The sequence below is a fragment of the Sciurus carolinensis genome, chromosome 1 (assembly GCF_902686445.1).
Source record: "Sciurus carolinensis chromosome 1, mSciCar1.2, whole genome shotgun sequence".
Lineage (NCBI taxonomy): Eukaryota > Metazoa > Chordata > Mammalia > Rodentia > Sciuridae > Sciurus > Sciurus carolinensis.
Genome location: NC_062213.1, coordinates 87,907,414 through 87,924,367, shown reverse-complemented (window position 1 = coordinate 87,924,367; position 16,954 = coordinate 87,907,414). Strand labels below are relative to the sequence as shown.

The 16,954-nt window shown below is 41.5% G+C and overlaps 1 protein-coding gene across 7 annotated transcripts in view; it reads left to right on the top strand.

Annotated features, from left to right (window-relative positions):
- Window positions 1–16,954, top strand: part of LOC124985172 (carboxyl-terminal PDZ ligand of neuronal nitric oxide synthase protein-like) — a 330,263-nt gene that overhangs the window by 61,378 nt on the left and 251,931 nt on the right. The window lies entirely within an intron of this gene.

Here is a 16,954-nt window from a genome sequence, read left to right as displayed (position 1 = left end):
TTTAAAGCTGAGGTGGTCCAGGAACTCAGAAGCATTTAGAAGTAGGTTTTAGAGCTATGTTTCCTTTTTTCAAATGTCTGTCCTAGGAGGGCTTTTTCCTGCCCTTTCTTTGATTTCTAAGCCCATTCGGCCTCGAATTCACATGCCCACTCTTCATTCTGCTATCCCACAAATGAAGAACTCATGCCTCCTTCCCACTGTGGTTGCTCAAGTCTCTCTTGTGCCTTCACATACACATATGTATTTGCATGCACGTGTAACTGAGTGTCACTGTGTTATCACATACATAGACTGGTGCATTTCTGTTATTCTTGCTTGTGTTTATCTCCTTCCTACATACCCATTTATGAATCCACAGACAACACCCTCCTTAACTAAAGCAAGAAAGATAGCTCAGTGGTAGAGCACCTGCCTAGCATGTGCAAGGTGCTTGGTTCAATTCCCACCACTGGAGAAGGTGGGGGAAACATAGACATATAGACACATTATGTATTAGTGGTCAATTACCTCAAAATTTAGCAGTTCAAAACAACTGTAATCCACTTATAGTTTCTGTGGGTCAGCTTTTTAGGAGGACCTTAGCTGGGTGGTTTTTGTACAAGGTCTCAGAAGACTGTAGTTCATCTGTCCTTTATTTGTGCTCTGGGACAGTGGTGATGATGGGTATGTGGTTTTCCTTTGGTTTGGTTTTGTAGATGTGGACACAGTGGCCCAAGAGGATAAGGCTTTGTGGAAATGGGTGGTGGTGGGGTTTGCAATTCTTGGAATTTGTGCAAAACACATTGGTGTTACTTTGTGGTTATTAATAACTTTGGGGTTATGTTCTTGAGTAGCATTTTACTTTGTTCTTTTGCCCCCCCCACCCCCACACTACTTTCATCCTGGGCAGAGGGTGGGGAGGGAGAAGCTGCATGGTTGAGTGCCAGTTTCCAGAGGGCATCCTCATGTCCCTGGAAAAATGGGACCTGAGGTCTTGTGTCTTAGTCCATTGTTTGTTGTTATTACAAAATACCTAGATTGGGTAATTTATAAAGGAAAGTGATTTATTTAACTCATGGTTCTGGAGACTGGGAACTCCAAGGGCAGGGTTCCAGCATCTGCTCAGCATCTGGTAAGAGCCTTCTTGTTGGGTTATAACATGACTGAGGACATCACATGATGAGACACAGCAAACAAATCAGAGAGTTCATTCTTTAAACAAAGCCACTCTCATGATAATCCATTAATCCATTCATGTGGGCAGAGCCCTCAGAACCCAATCAGCACCCAGAGAACCCAACTCCAACTCTCATTAACATATGATTTTGGGGATTAAGTTTCCAACACATGATTTCAGGGAAATAAACACTCAAACGTAGGCACCTGGGATCCTGCCGGCCCAGGCCATCCCAGGGGGCTGGTCTTGCTATCTCTATACCTGTTTCTTTCTCCTTTTTCCAGTGCAGAGGCTTTGAGAGGGCCTGAGCCTAAGAGAAGGTGTGTCTTAGCTGGCAAGGTTGCTTGCAGCACCTATGGGCACCCCCGTTAAGTCAGGGATGTTTTACCATCTTGCTAGTGAAAACATTCAGGGTGGAGAGGAGAGGACACTTCACCTAGATCAACCAACCAGAGCCTGGGTTGCCCAGTACTGGCATGTAGGACTTTTGAGTGCTAAAAGCAGGGTGGTGTCAGGAAAGTTGAGATGGTTAGTTAACCTAACTGTACCTGAAGATACTTCTGACCTCTACTCCCACCCCTGTTACTTGGGATGGAACCCAGGGGTGCTTTACAACATTCTCAGCCCTTTTTATTTTTTTATTTTGAGACAGGGTCTCACTAAATTGCCTAGGCTGGCCTCAAACTTGTAGTTCTACCTCGGCCTCCCAGGTAGCAAGTAGCTTGGATCATAGGGGTGTGCCACCATGCCTGGCTCCTTGCTGTGGTGTGTTAACATCTCTCAGAATGGGAGTCAGTATGGTTTGAGGCTCAGTCTTTTAGTTAGATTTGGCACAGTCTTTCTTTTATTTTCTAAAGCACATCTTAGTGTCCTACAGAAGACCTTTGCCTGTAACCTCTTCTGTCCTGTCTGGGACTACTTCCTCTTCCCTTACCTGGCTCCACTTATATTCATTCAGGGTCCTCTAGACAGTCATTTCTAAATCTAGTTATTTGCTAGGACAAAGCAGTGCATTCCTTATTATTTATGCGCGCGTACACACACACACACACACTTTTTTTTTTTTTTTTAAACAGTCTCTTCTTGATTCCTTGTCTTTGGCAAATAGAAAGTGCTCTGTAATTTTTTTTAATAAAGAGAGATGGATTTCTAATGTGATACTACCTGCTTTTCCAATCTGATCTCATTTAATTCCTATGGCAACCCTGCAGAGTTGCATTTCATGGACAAGAAGTAGGGGCAGGGAGTTGACCAGCTGGCTCATGTTCATAAAGCAGCTAAAAAGTGGAAGAGCTGAAATTGGAACCACTGAGCTTTTTCATTTGATTCTGTCATACTCTTATTTTTAGAGCCTTGACTTTGAAGCCAGGACACCTGGGTCATAGTCTCGCTTTGACTCTTATGAGCTGGGTGACCTTGAGCAAAACACTTGATCATTAGATATTAGTGTTGTGCCTTGTAAAGCAAAAGGGGAACAGAGAGATGTTGCAGCTACCAATCTTTCAGTCCTAATGTTTCTCTTGCATCTTTCTTTCCTTCTGGGGAAATCTATTTTTTTTCTTTTTTGCTGTACTGGGGACTAAACCCAGGGGTGCTCTACCACTGAGCTACATCTCTAGCCCCTCTATTTTTTTTTTTTTTGCTGTTAACCATAACTATTTTCTTCTATTTGCCAAATATTATGTAGAAACCCCCAAAATACTCTTATAAACTATGTAACTTTCAAAAATGATTTTTACCATTAATAGGTTTCTGATTCAACATAAATATGTACCTAAAACAAGGAAAAATGTATTATAAATAAATAGATTATACCCTCTTTTAAAAATATTTTTATTTTGACACAGGGTCTTGCTAAGTGGCTGAGGCTGGCCTTGAACTTACAATCCTCCTGCTTCAACCTCCTGAGTAGTTGGGATCACAGGCATGTACCATTGCTCCAGGGGAAATCTATATTCACGTGCATGTATGCCCCTCATCTCTGCCTCCTTCCATTGGCCAACTAGCGTGCTCTTTTCTCCTTGATTGGACTTCCTTGATTATCCTCATAGCTTGTCTTACCTCTTTCTCTTCCACTTTTTAGTGAGAATTATTACTGTGATGATTTCTTACACTTCTACCTCTTTCAACCTATTTAGCTTTATCTGAGAAATCATTTCTAAAGTATTTGCTGCTTTGTGATGATGACAATGTTAATGAGAATGATTAATTCCTCTGCTATGAGGACTGTTGGGTGGGTCACCCGGGAAGTTGGGTATTGAGATGGAATCTAGAGTGTGGGAGGTGAACTGCCTGAAGGCAGGTAAAAGAACTAGATAACATCTTAGAGGTTCTGTCTTAAAAACAGAGAATGCTACTATTTGTCCTTTCATTTGTATGTTGGGCTAGACTTTGTACCAGGTGCTTATAATACAGTGGTGAAAAGAGTGACAACTTGGAGTCATTAGTTAGGAGAGACAGAGTTAATCTAAGAATCAAGCAGATACCAACTCAAATCTGAGAAGCAGAAGCAAGTACACAGCAGGGCGAACTGACCTAGACAGGGAGCTGAAAGAAGATGGAAATGCCAAGCACTTTTATGTATTACCTCATTTAATCTTTACAGTGTCTCTATAAGGAATATTCTTAATTTCTTCTCAGGTTGCTGAAGAACTAAACTCAGATTTCAGTCCAGATCAGATTCCAAAACCCAGGGTTTTCCTGATGCATATCACTACCTCCCTCAAAAGAGTCTTTAATTCCAGTCCCTATAATTCCCTGTGCAGGGGCATCACTTATCCAGAATAGATAGATGGCTTCCATGCTGTAATTTGCAGGCTAAAGTTAATAGGCATCTCTGTCTCCAAATATCCACTATACTGATCTGTTACTCAGTGCAGGGAACTCTGATGACCTATGAATAGCATCTGAGGATATTTGGTTTCTGTGATATGCAGTTAAAGAACAACTGTATCATCTGCCTGAGCTAATAAATACACCAGGCCTTTTGCTCCCTGTGTTGTCCTAGAGTGAAGTAGTCTGTCAAATTAGCTTCCCTATGGAACAGAGAGAGGCTGTGGATTTAAACACAGGACAGGGAACTTTTGGTGGGGAAAAGGAAAGAAAAAGGAAATTTTGAAGAGGATCAGTACTACATGGTGGGGAGAACTGGATCCAGGATACTGGAAAGATGAGGGGATAAAGCAAGAGGCAAAACACCAGAAACAAACTTGGCCCTAGCTGGTCTTGTTATCAAATTCCCTACCTCTCCAGAGATATCAAGCATGCTGTATTACTGTTTTCTCAACTTTATTGTACCTCTTCTATATAGTTTAAAAACCATGGCAAGCCAGGCATGGTGGCACACACCTATAATTCCAGCCACTTGGGAAGTTTAGGCAGGAGAATTCTAAGTTTGAGGCCTTCCTGGGCAATTTAGAGAGACCCTTTGTCAAAATAAAATAAATAAATAAATAAAAAGAGCTGGGATATAACTCAGTGGTAGAGTACCCCTGGATTCAATCCCAGTACTGCAAACAAAAACAAAGACAAATAAAACATACAAAACTAACCAAACAAAGATCCTCAAAACTTCGAAAAGCCTGGCAGGTGTGGTGGTGCACATCTCTAACCCCAGCTAACTCAGGAGGCAGAAGTAGGAGGATGGTAAGTTCAAAACCAGCCTGGGCAGATCCTGTCTCAAGAGTAAAATTTTTAAAAAGTGGTAGAGAGCACTTGCCTAATAAGCACAAAACCCTGGGTTTCCCCAGCATTGCAAATCAGGCAAACCAACAAACAAAATAGATCACTTAGCAGAATGTCTGAGCCAGAGTGGACCGACTCCTGTCTGCCCCTGAGCCCTTAAAAGGGCTGCCTTTCAGGGTTTGGTTGGCATCCAGGTGGAAGCTCAGCCAGTTGGGCTGTCTCTTGGCAGCTGGCCTTCTTAGGCACCTCTGTAGTTCCTCCCTCTACTTTCTTCCTTCTGCTCATTTACTTTGTTTCCCTTCACTTTACCACAGCCCTGCTTGGCAGAGCTGGTTGCCCTGGAGACATGTTTTAGAGAATAGTGAAACCTTGTCCATAATGTCCTTTGAGTGCTAAAGATGAGAAGAGATATTAGTATAAAAGAGAAAATTCATGGTACCAGGGTGATGAGAAATCTTTACATATTTGAGAAGAGAGTAAACTGGATCTTTTTGGTTTAGGTATGGGGGATTGAACCCAGGGGTCCTCTACCACCGAGTAAAATGCACAGCCCTTTAAAAAATTTTATTTTGAGTCAGGCTCTTGCTGAGTTGCTAAAGCAACTTGAACTTGCAATCCTCCTGCTTCAGACTCCCAAGCCACTGGGATTATAGGTGTATGCCACCATTCCTGGCTAGACTGAAACTTTATGGAGACCCACTTTAGATTAACATAAGGGAGGACTTTCTGACAGTCCTGTTGTCTGAGACAGTGATCTCTTCAGTGGCAGTATTTAAGCCTAGGTTGGTTAATGCCTTGGTATAAATTTATAAAGAGATTAACATTTCAGTTATGCATGTGGAAGGGGAGGGGCGTTAGACAACTGTTTAAGGTTCCTTCCAACCCTGAAATTCTGTTTCCTTTTTAAAACTTCATTATGACATGACTTTTTTTCCCTTTTAGTCACATTCTTTGAATACTTGGAATTTTTAAGTTGTAAGATGTGTGATGTATTTTTAAGATCTTTTTTTTTGGTGTGTCTTTAAAAATGTGTTCCTGCCTGGAAGATTGGTGCCTATTTGTATTTTGGGGGTCACTTTATGAAACTCATTACCCAGGAAGTTCCAGAAAAGGCATGACAGTTGGGTTGTTGGTTCTGGAAGCTTCAGGATGATGCAGAAGTAGTCTCATTTTTGAGCTTCTGTCCTATTTTGCTACATTGAGGAATAGGATTATGAAATGGAATTGCTATACTCTTATAATATGGAAGAAATCATGTTCTTAGGAAGAGGAAAAAATATCTATAAGAGCTAAAATTTAGTATAATTATAGTTTGCTTTTTTTCCCTGCCAGGAACTATGTACCTGGCAAACTCATAACATCCAAGTGACAGCAATGCAGAAAGGCACAGAAGAGATACTTGAGCAACCAAAATGAATGGAGGCTTATAGCCTTGACTTGAAGGAGATCCCTTCAGAATCTCATGCAAAAACTAATTTGGTTATAGTTGTATTTTCTAGTCTGCAGCAAATCAAGAGGGGACATTCTTGTTTATATATGTGTATTTTATAATAGCTCCATTGAGATATAATTCACATAATGTTTAATTTACCCTTCTCCCCTTTGTGGGGATTGAACCCAGGGGTGCTGAACTATACCCCCAGTCTTTTTATTTTTTTATTTTTTTATTTTAAGACAGGGTCTTGCTAAATTGCAGAGGCTGACCTTGAACTTGGTAGGAGGATTCTCCTACCTCAGCCTCTGGAGTTGCTGGGATTGCAGGTGTTTGCCACAATGCCCAGCTCATTTACCCTTTTAAATGATCTAATTTAGTGGCTTTTAGTATGGTCAAATAATTGTGTGACCATCACTACTATGTAATTTTAGAACATTTTTATCATCCTCAAAAGAAAACTTGTACCATTAGTAGTTACTCTCCCAAACTCCTGGCAACTAGTAATATACTTTCTGTTTCTATGGATTTGCCTATTTTGGACATTTCCAATAAAGGGATCATATAATATGAGATCTTTTGTGACTAACTTCTTTCACTTAGCATGTTGTGGAGGTTTTTCTAAATTTGCTATGGCTCGAATATCTCTGGCAAATGTCCAAAGACTGAAACCTTAATTCTATGCAGTGGTACTGAGAGGTGATAGTGCTGTTAAGAGGGATTAATACAGTTCCTGTTGTACTGGATTAGTCATTGTGAAAGCTGGTTCTTAGAAAGAGAGGCTGCTCCTCATGTTTTACCTCTTTTGTACATGTTCAATTGTCCATCTGTTTTCTGTCATGAGTTAAAGCAGTATAAGACACTTGCTGATAGTGTGCTGTTAGACTTCCCTGCCTCCAGAACTGTGAGCCAAAACAAATCTCTTTTCTTTATAAATTTCCTAGTTTCAATTATTCTATCATAGCACCAGAAAACAGACTAAGACCATGTTGTAGCATGTATTAATACTTCTTCCCCACCCCCTGCTTTTTTTGCCAAGTAAAATTACATTATAATGATTGCACCATTTTTTAACTAATTTATCCATTGATAGACATTTGGAATTTGGTTATTATGAATAATGATGCTATGAACATTTGTTTGCAAGTTTTTGTGAGGCTGTACATCCTCATTTCTCCTGGGTATTTACCTAGGAGTAGAATTGCTGGTTCATGTTAATTCTGTTTTTAACCTTTTGAGGATTTGCTAAACTGTTTTTCAAAGTAGCTGTACTATTTTCTGCAACAACGTATGAGGATTTGGATTTCTTCACATTTTTATCAACACTTGTTATTTTTTGTCTTTTAAAATCATTCTAGTGGATCCTAGTGCATGTGAAATTATATTTCATTATATTTTTGATTTGCATTTCCCAATGACTAGTGATGCTGAGCATCTTCACATGGTCTTATTTTCCATTTGTGTACCTTTTTAGAAAAGTGTCTATTCAACCTTTGCCCACATTTTTTATTTGAGTTGCTTATCTTTTTATTGTTGCATAATAAGAGTCATATTCTGGATGCAGGTCCCTTAACAGATGTGATTTTTAAATATTTAGTTCCCCAGTTCATTGATTTTTCCTTTCTTTCTTTTTTCTTTCTTTCTTTCTTTCTTTCTTTCTTTCTTTCTTTCTTTCTTTCTTTCTTTCTTTCTTTCTTTCTTTCTCTTTCTTTCTTTCTTTCTTTCTCCTTCCTTCCTTCCTTTCTCTCTCTCTCTCTCTTTCTTTCTTTTTCTTGTACTGGAGATGGAACTGAGGGATGCTGCTTTATCACTGAATTACATCCCCAGCCTTTTTTTTTTTTTAAGACAGGGTCTTACTAAATTGTCTAGGTGGGCCTTAAATTTGCAATCCTCCTGCTTCAGCCTCCCAGGGATTGCAGGCATGTGCCACTGTGCTCAGTGTCTTTCTACTTTCTTAAAGAACTCCTTTGAAGCACAAGTGTTTTTCATTTTGGTGAAGTTTGTCTGTTTTCTTCTTTTGTCATTTGTGCCCTTAGTGTCATATGTAGGAAACCATTTCTTAATCTAAGGTCCTGTGTTTTCTTCTAAGAGTTTTATATTTAGGTGTTTGATAGATTTTGAGTTAGTTTTTGCAGCCTCATTCTTTTACATGTGAGTATTCAGTTGTCCCAAGTACCATTGTTGGAAAGACCATTCTTTCCCTGATGAATCGTCTATTAATCTATTATCTATTAATTGTCTAGCTTTGTGCAAGTACTACACTGTTTTGATTACTTTAGTATGCTGTAAGTTTTGAAGTTAGGAGGTCTGAATCCTCCACCTTTGTTCTTTTTCAAGATTGTTTTTGCTGTTTAGAGCCCTTATATTTTCCACGTGAATTTTTAGATTCACTTGCTAATTTCTGCAAGAAAGGAAGGGGAGATTTTAATAGGGATTATGTTGAATCTGTAGATCCGTTTGGAAAGTATTGCATTTTAACAGTTTAAATCTTCTACTTTATGAACATGGTCTTTCTAACTGATTTTTATCTTCTTGAACTTTTTTTAATTATGTTTTATAATTTTCAGTATACAAATCTGCTGTTAAATTTCTTCCTAAGTATTTTATTCTTTAGTAAATAGAAGTATATCCTTCATTTAATTATGAATTGTCAGTGATTTTAGCTTACATATTAAAGGATGTAATATATATTGTTTTTTCTGACTCCTGAGCAAATACATTAAATTCTGGCTGATGGAGTCTCAATTGTCAGGGCAGTGTATATTTATTTTAGGAAGACTTTTCTTTTTTGATGGTACTGGGAATTGAACCCAGGAATGCTCTACCACTAAGCTACAGCCCCAACCTTTCCTAAATTTTTTTTATTTTGAGACAGGGCCTCACTAAGTTGCCCAGGCTGTCCTGGAACTTGTGATCTTCCTTCCTCAACCTCCTGAGTTGCTGAGATTACAGGTGTGAACCACTGTGCTCCGTAACTCCTTCATTCTTTATGTGAAGAATAAGAGATCCCTCTCCACTGGAGGCTTACTTTAGTTCCTTGTTTCTCTCCAATAGTGGGATTATTTTTCCCTCTTTTACTGTCATTGCTCCATTTTCATTAATGAACACAATCAATTCCTTTCTCAAAGTCTTTTGAATGAACCAAATTATAATCGCTTGTCTTTTCCTACAAATCTCAGGACCCTGCAGTTTTTCATTGGTTTGTTTTTGACCTCACTACTATTTGAGTATCTGTGCACAGGCATCCTCATCCAGTTCAAGTTGAGTTCAGTGCAGTGTGAACCAGGCTTCCATGGGCATTGGAACATGTTCATCCTGACTGCTTGTTTCCTGTTGGGGCATTAGTTTGGCAGGGTAGGGGAGAAAAACCCACCCTGGTTCCGATTCTACCACTATCAAGTTATGTCTCCATTCTTTCTCTGAACCTCAATCTCAATGAAAGTTTAGATGACATGACATTTTAGGTCACTTACGCTACGCTATTCATCTGACCACCCTATTGATTTCACAGTATTCTTTGTTCATGTCTCCCTTCCTGGTTTACCTGACTGTTTTACAGGTGATTTCATTGTTCTTCAGCTTTTGTCAGTGTTTCTCTTCAGCATGTCTTGGACTTTCTCACTTTCCCTTTTTTCCCCCATATGATGAATAACTTGCTGGCTAAGGAAGCATCCAGGTGGACCAACAAAAAGTGCTACCTGCTCAGGATGCTGTGCTGGCTTTGCTCCACACCTGCCTCTGTGACACCAGCCAGAGATTTTAATCAGAGCCAAAGCTTTCATTCAGGAGCTGAGAGTTAAAAAGCCAGAACAGTTTTTCTGTCTTACTGCTCCCTCCCTGCTTAAATGTATCCCTCAGATCCTCATAATAAAGAATAATAATCAGACCAACCCATCTAAGCCTTTGCTAATGGAGACTAAAAGAACCAAAAGACAGTCTCCCATGGGCACGTTAGATGGTTCTATCCTACCCTCTGTCCCTTTTAGAGAATCGCATGGCATTAGCATAAAAACAAGTCAGCATAATTATTTTACACCCAGCCCCTTAATGTTGAGGAGCAGGAAGGATTCTGCTGTGATCTCTGGCCCATCATCGGCCCTGCTGAGCCACTGATCAATAGTGACACAGTAGCATCAGATGGTCTTCAAATAGTACTTCCTTTTTCAGAGGGACTGGGAGAGAGAGGAAGAAATAACTACAAATAAATAAAGACGTGGTGTGCAGCTGCATTTCAAGCAAATTGGAAGCTTTTCTGGGGTGTGTGTATGTGTGAGCAAGTGGGAGTGGGGGAAGGAATCCATACTGAGGCTTCTGTCTGGATTGCATTGCATAAAGACTCTGGTAAATGACCCTATGGGTGCTTCCTGTCTCTACTGTTTCCCTGAATCTTAGCACCTGTGGAGAACAAATCAGGCCTCAGAAGTGGGAGTGGGACATCTCCAGGCAACTTTTCTCTTTTTCTTCCCCTTCCCCCAACATTCAGTAGAAGGTCATTTGCTGAGTATGTGCCCTGGAATCTGGAGCTGCTCCTGCCACTGCAGTTAATGCTGCTTTGTTTCATGCTAAATGAGGCGAGAACTTTCACCCAGGTCACATTCATAATCTTGCTCAGCAGGACACTCAGCTGTGCACAGAGCGTTTTCGTAGGAAGGGAACAACTTTCCCTTTGGAAAACCTAGAGTCCAAGTAGGCTTCCCAGTCCAAGTTCTGCCTTGAACTGATGTGTCCTTGGGCAGGGTACTTAACTCCTACAGGCTCCAGTTCCTCTTCACTGATTCAGCAGATACTTGAGTCCTCCTCTCCCAGGCCTATTCTAATAGTGGGGAATACTGAATAAGAGGGCTAGGTCCCAGCTCTTTAGGGGTTCAACTCTGTTAGGGGAAGACAGTAACCGTGTGAACCAGGCAGACCTCATTGTGGCAGAGCATGTTAAGCCCTGGGAAGAAACCAAGAGGTCAAAACGAGTGGTTATGGATGGGATCATAATACTGAATGTTCGTTAGTCCTGTCAGTATACCCAGCTGTGCTAAATACTTTCACAAATTGTTCTTCAATCCTTCTGTAAATAACCTCTTAGGCATGATTCCTATGGTTCCTTTTTCTTTTGAAATCCTCTATGCCTGTGATTCTGTATATCTGGAAGGTCTCAGGACAGGATAGGTAAAGAAACTCACTGAGATGGGCACATCACAACTGGTGATTTCTAGACACAAGCAGGCTGTCCAAATTTCTTTATGTTTGTGTGTGTATTGGGTAGAGAATATGGTGTGTCCAGGAGACCAGAGGAATATGAAGAGGTAGGCAGAGTACAGAGTAGAAACCAGATCTGGTTTGGGATCCCCAAGGGAGAAAGTTGGGAAGAATGCAAGAGGTTGGGGGATGGTCCTGGTTCAGAAACTGGGAGCTTGGGAGGAATCTAGAGGCTTCTTTACCATTGGCTAACTGCTTTAGGCTTCTGTCCTGTGTAAAGGGAGGAGGTTACACTTGCATCTCATGTGGCAGATGCTATGAGTTGAAGCTGTAGAGCTGAGCAGTTTTCAGAGGACAGTTGGGAATGCAGCAGCCCTGTGGACCTTTATGTTATGCCCATTTATAGGGCTCTGTCCTCCCTGTGGTCCTGCCTGCATTGGCCAGTCAGTTTTAACAGACCCATAGCCTAAGACTTGGCTGTTCCCTTCTGAAGAGTATTTGCTTATTCTTAAAGGCAGTTGTCTTGACTGCACTTAAATCTTAAACCTATCTTTCATGAGGTGGGCAGCAGTTAAGATCTCAGTCTCCTTGTTCTTCTAGATGCTCTCTTCTGCTGGGCCCCTTGGAGATCCCTGTGTACAGGTGCAATTCAGGGTCTCCAAGAACCTGTTCGGGGTTTTCACAGATTTGGGGGCTACTCGCTCTACAGCTCCTTCCTGTCTAGGAGTCATCTGCCTCACTTTCAAGCTCTTCTGATTGTTCCAGTCTCTGATGTTCAAGTCCCCAGGCTGTCATATTGAGCTCTTCTGCCTGAACTCTAGCTGATACTACTCCTGTTGGTTTGCACCACCCTGTAAGAACTCAAATTTTACCTAGTATACTTCCCTTCATTCCAGTTGATTACCTGACAAACTCTGCCTATTTTTGATCTCTGTAGGATCTTCAGAGTTATTACTCTACCACTGAGCTACATCTCCAGTTCTTTTCACTTTTTTAAATTTTGAGACAGGGTCTTGCTAAGTTGCTGCGGCTGGCCTTGATTTTGAGATCCACTTGTCTCAGTCTTCAGAGTTGCTGGGATTACAGGTGTGCACTACCACAGCTGGTTTGTATTGTAAATTCTTGTTAATAGTTTGTGTTTGTTATTTGTGAGAGGCTTAATCTGATACCAGCTACTCTAGCCTTATCAAAAGCAGGATCATTTGATGTGTTTATCTTTGGTTGCTATCCAAATTTTTACTTTGTCTCTGGAAACACCTGACAGAAGCATTGTAAATAAAAGAGTTCCCATAGAAATATGATGGCAGAAAGTCATAGAAGTCTGGGGTGGTGATTATGTTATACTAGTGACTGCATCAAGCTGTTTTGTCTTTCTGCTTTTTGTGTTATGATTCATATACCAGAAGGCCCTATAGTTCAGTTTATTGTTGTCTTCAAGAACTAATTCCCAGAAAATGACATGAAAGCAATAAATGAACTCACTTCATGAAGTACTGAGGCTGAGGCTATCCAGAAACTTATAAAAATATTTGACGTAATTTGGTTAATTTTATATGCAGTTAACTCTTGCTTATCTAGAAAATGAAACCACAAATAAAGCAGATACACATAATATTACATCTTGATTACCCATACAATTTGCATCTTATTTATAATTTTTTTTCTTTCTGGGTATTAGTGAAAAAGACCCTAATATTTTAAAAATTCCTTTATTTCACCCCCCAACCCCCACCCCACCACCTCCTTCAACTCTGTGGTAGATGTTCTGAATTGAGGCCCTGCAGGGAATCCTGGAAGGCAGACACAGAAATGCTACAGATGTCTTACAGAATGCCAGGTGATTAAAAAAACCAACAACAGAAAGGTTTCATTTTACTACCATCTATTGGTAAACCAGGAATTGCATATTCATTGCAGGTATAAGAATGCCTGGCTTAGGTCCAGTTCAAGTACCTGGATAAAAGTCAGGCACATTTATAAAATTAAAACAGGACTATATAGGAGGGCGTGTCTGACTGGAAGAAGCAGGCTTTAGGATGCCAGTACCAGAAGACCAGGCAGAGTCCTTTTGCCCCTTCTCAGAGTAGAGATTCTCCCAAGAGCATTCTTGGAGGATTCCTGTTAATCAAACATGTTTTGAGCATCTCCTTTGTGCCTGGGCCTGTGACTGGCATAGTCTAACCAGTGATGAATACATGTATTTAGCCAAATGTTGGTGCTATAGAGGAGAATTGTAGCAGGTTATGGAAGCCTAGGCATCACATTCCCTGGGAGTCAGGAAGGGGAGGTAGAGATTAAGAAGAACTGTATGAGAGAGGCTAGAAGAGGAGTGTTATGACACAGTCACAGGGAAGAGCATGTACAGAAGCCCTTGAATGTGAAGATATAAAGTGTGTGTTGAGCAATTCCTGTCCACCTACCTCCTGTACTGCAGTTTAATCCAGGGCTTCACACATCCTAGACAAGGGATCTACCACTGAGCTACCTCACCAGCAAGGAACTTGAAAATAATTGGAGAGGCCACTGATGTGAGACCATGCAGACTGTGTAGTTGGTGCTGAAGATTTTGATTGTCATCTTCAGAGCAGATGGAAGCAAACATGGGAGATTCTTAAGCAAGGCAGTAAAAGGATCTAATTTGCATTTTAAAGAGATCTCTCTGGAACTCTTGTGGAGAGGGTCTCAGAGGCAGTAGAGAAGCCAGAGAGGAGGCCATTGTGCAGCTTAAGTGATAGGACAAGGTTTTCTGGCATCTGGTGGTGGCAGTGTAGACAGAGAGGTGGAGGGGAGAGAATTAACAGCCTCAGTCACTGATAAGCTGGTGATTAATGGAACAGCCTTTCAAGGATGATACCCAGGTTTTAGGCTTGACACACAGGTGGAATTCCTGGGGACTGATAATCAGGACAAGGAAGCTAGGGGAGGAACACCATGTGGGGGATGGACAGAAAGAAAGCATGAGTTTTCATTTTGGAAATTGTTCCTCCAATGCCCAGGCATTGGACCAACTCACCTTAACCTAGGAGCATTTGGAATTCAGTATTCTGAAGAAGAGGGAGATAAAGGAAATGTCTCCTTTGAGTGAAACTTCCCACAGAGCATCCGCCTTTGGCTGAAGGCAGGAAGTTTTTTTTGCCTGATTCCTATAGGCAGTAACAGAAACCTCCATTTCTGAAGGGTGTTAGCTCAGCTGGGGGATGAGGTTCAGGCCCAGGGGCCAACTTTCCAACTTCAGGTAGGAGGCTACTCCAGTAGGTTTAGTTTACCACAGAAGTGGTGGTGATGTTGACCACCGAAGTTGAGTGATTTTTAAGGATCACCCTCCAGCAAGTGTTTCTGATTTCAGACTGTTACTCACATTTTGCCTCAAGACAGAGGCTTAGGACTGAGTGTGGCAGGGCATCCCTGTAATCCCAGCTACTCAGGAGGCTGAGACAGGAGGGATGCAAGTTGGAGGCCAGTTTTAGCAATTTAGCAAGACCTATATCAAAATAAAAAGTATATTCACTTACCGTACCCTCTGGATTTTGTCCTGAGAAGTTGGCTTTTTGATCCTTTCTTTGCTTCCCTGGTACTGTTGTTCTCTTCTTGATTCATGTTGTTATTGTTTTGGTAATAGGGATTAAACCCAGGGCTGCTTTACCACTAAGCCACATTCCCAGCCCTTAAAAAAAATTTTTTTTTTATCTTGACACAGACTCACTAAATTGCAGAAGGTCTCACTAAGTTGCTGAGGCTGGCCTTGAATTTGTAATCCTCCTGCCTCAGCTTCCTGAGTTGCTAGGATTAGGGGTGCCACTGCACCTGGCTTGATTCATGTTTTTAACGTAGATTTTTAACTTTTATCTAGGAGGCATAGACCTGATTCCTAGTTTGTATGTCCTTTTAATCTCTTTGGCTGACCTTAAGGTGCAGTTTAGTGAAAATGGATTATCTGCTCCATACACATTCTCAGAAGGGCATATTCGTGATTGTCTGCACAACTGCAAAGGAAGGAAGAAGAGTAAGTGTGATATATTAGTGGGTGTGCAGTGTGAGGTGGGTGGGTGGCTTGGGAGATGTGTGAGCACATGTATATAGCAAGTGTGTGTGTAGGCGTGTGGCGTGTGTGCACACATACCAGCTTGGGTGGGGGCTGATGGAGTGAGAGAGGCACTTGTCTAGCAAAGATGTTAGGTGTCTTTAATGTGAGTCGTTTGCACACAGAATTCTTCTGTTCCCTTGTGAGGAAACCCTGAAGCCTCTCCTTCCCTGTATCCTGACTGCTTCAGCTTTCTCTGTCTAGCAGTGCCCCTCCCTGAGGAGGGAGAGATTGGTTTGGGTGCCGGGAGAGGGAGGGGATGGGTCCCCTGTGGGTGTTTGTGTTTAGGCTCAATGGTGGAACTCACTGGGCAGCAGCTTCTTTCCTGGGCTGGCAGGGATCATCGTGGGAGGATGGTACTGTTTCTATGCTCCTCCATAACAGGTGAACTTGCTTAGTCCTGAGGTCCTGAGCCTCTTGTGATGGTGAAGGGAAACACAAGCCCCTAAAGGTTTGAGTTCCTGATTATACAGAGTTCAGGGCAGGAGAGATCAGCCATGTGGCATTCCAGAGAGGGAGTGTGGAAACTGTCCCCTGGACTAGAGGACCTTTGAGGTTGGGCAATCACAAACTGGGGCCTCATGTCATTCCTGGCTGTGTGGGTCATTGACATATTGACAGACCATGTGGCCCCAGCAGAGTTCAGCAGGGAGAAATGCTAACCATAGTTAAATCAGACCACATCATTGGATCTAGGGGCTTTGTTTACCCCAGTCAGTTGTAAGGTCCTTTATCAATAAGCATGTTGCTCCCTGTGTGCCATGGTGGTGCTGTCCCCCGGGCATGCTGCTTACCAGTCAGCTCATTGTCTGCTCGGAATCATGTTCTTCAGTGTATCAGCACAAACTGTGGATCAATACTAGGGGAAATCCATTTGCAGTATTTAATTTTTGAAACTCTCCTCACTGGCCCCAGGCCTTAAGTCCAAATGTGGGGAAAAATTTTATTTTTCCACAGTCACAGAAATAACTTTCCTCCACACATGGCCATCCTGTCTTCTTTCTTCCTGCCTTCCTTCCTTCCTTCCTTTCCTCCTCCTCCTCCTCTTTATTTTTCTTCTTCCTTCTTCTTTTTTTTTTTTTATCTTGGTGGTACTAGGGATTGAACCCAGGGCAGCTCTACCCCTGGACTACATTCCCATCCCTTTTTATTTGATTTTGAGATAAGGTCTCACTAAGTTGTTCAGGCTGCCCTGGAACATGTGATCCTCCTGCCTCAATCTCTCTAGTCACTGGGATTACAATTGCAGTGGCACCCTATAACAGTCCTATTCTTGCCTTACCTACTAATGCAGTCTTTGCTTGGGTAGACTTTAAGCTATTATGAGGATGTTAATTTCTTGGATATATCTTGCACTATTTTTATGTGATTTGTGTGTAAACAAGAAAAGCAAATTTCAGTGAGTCTATTT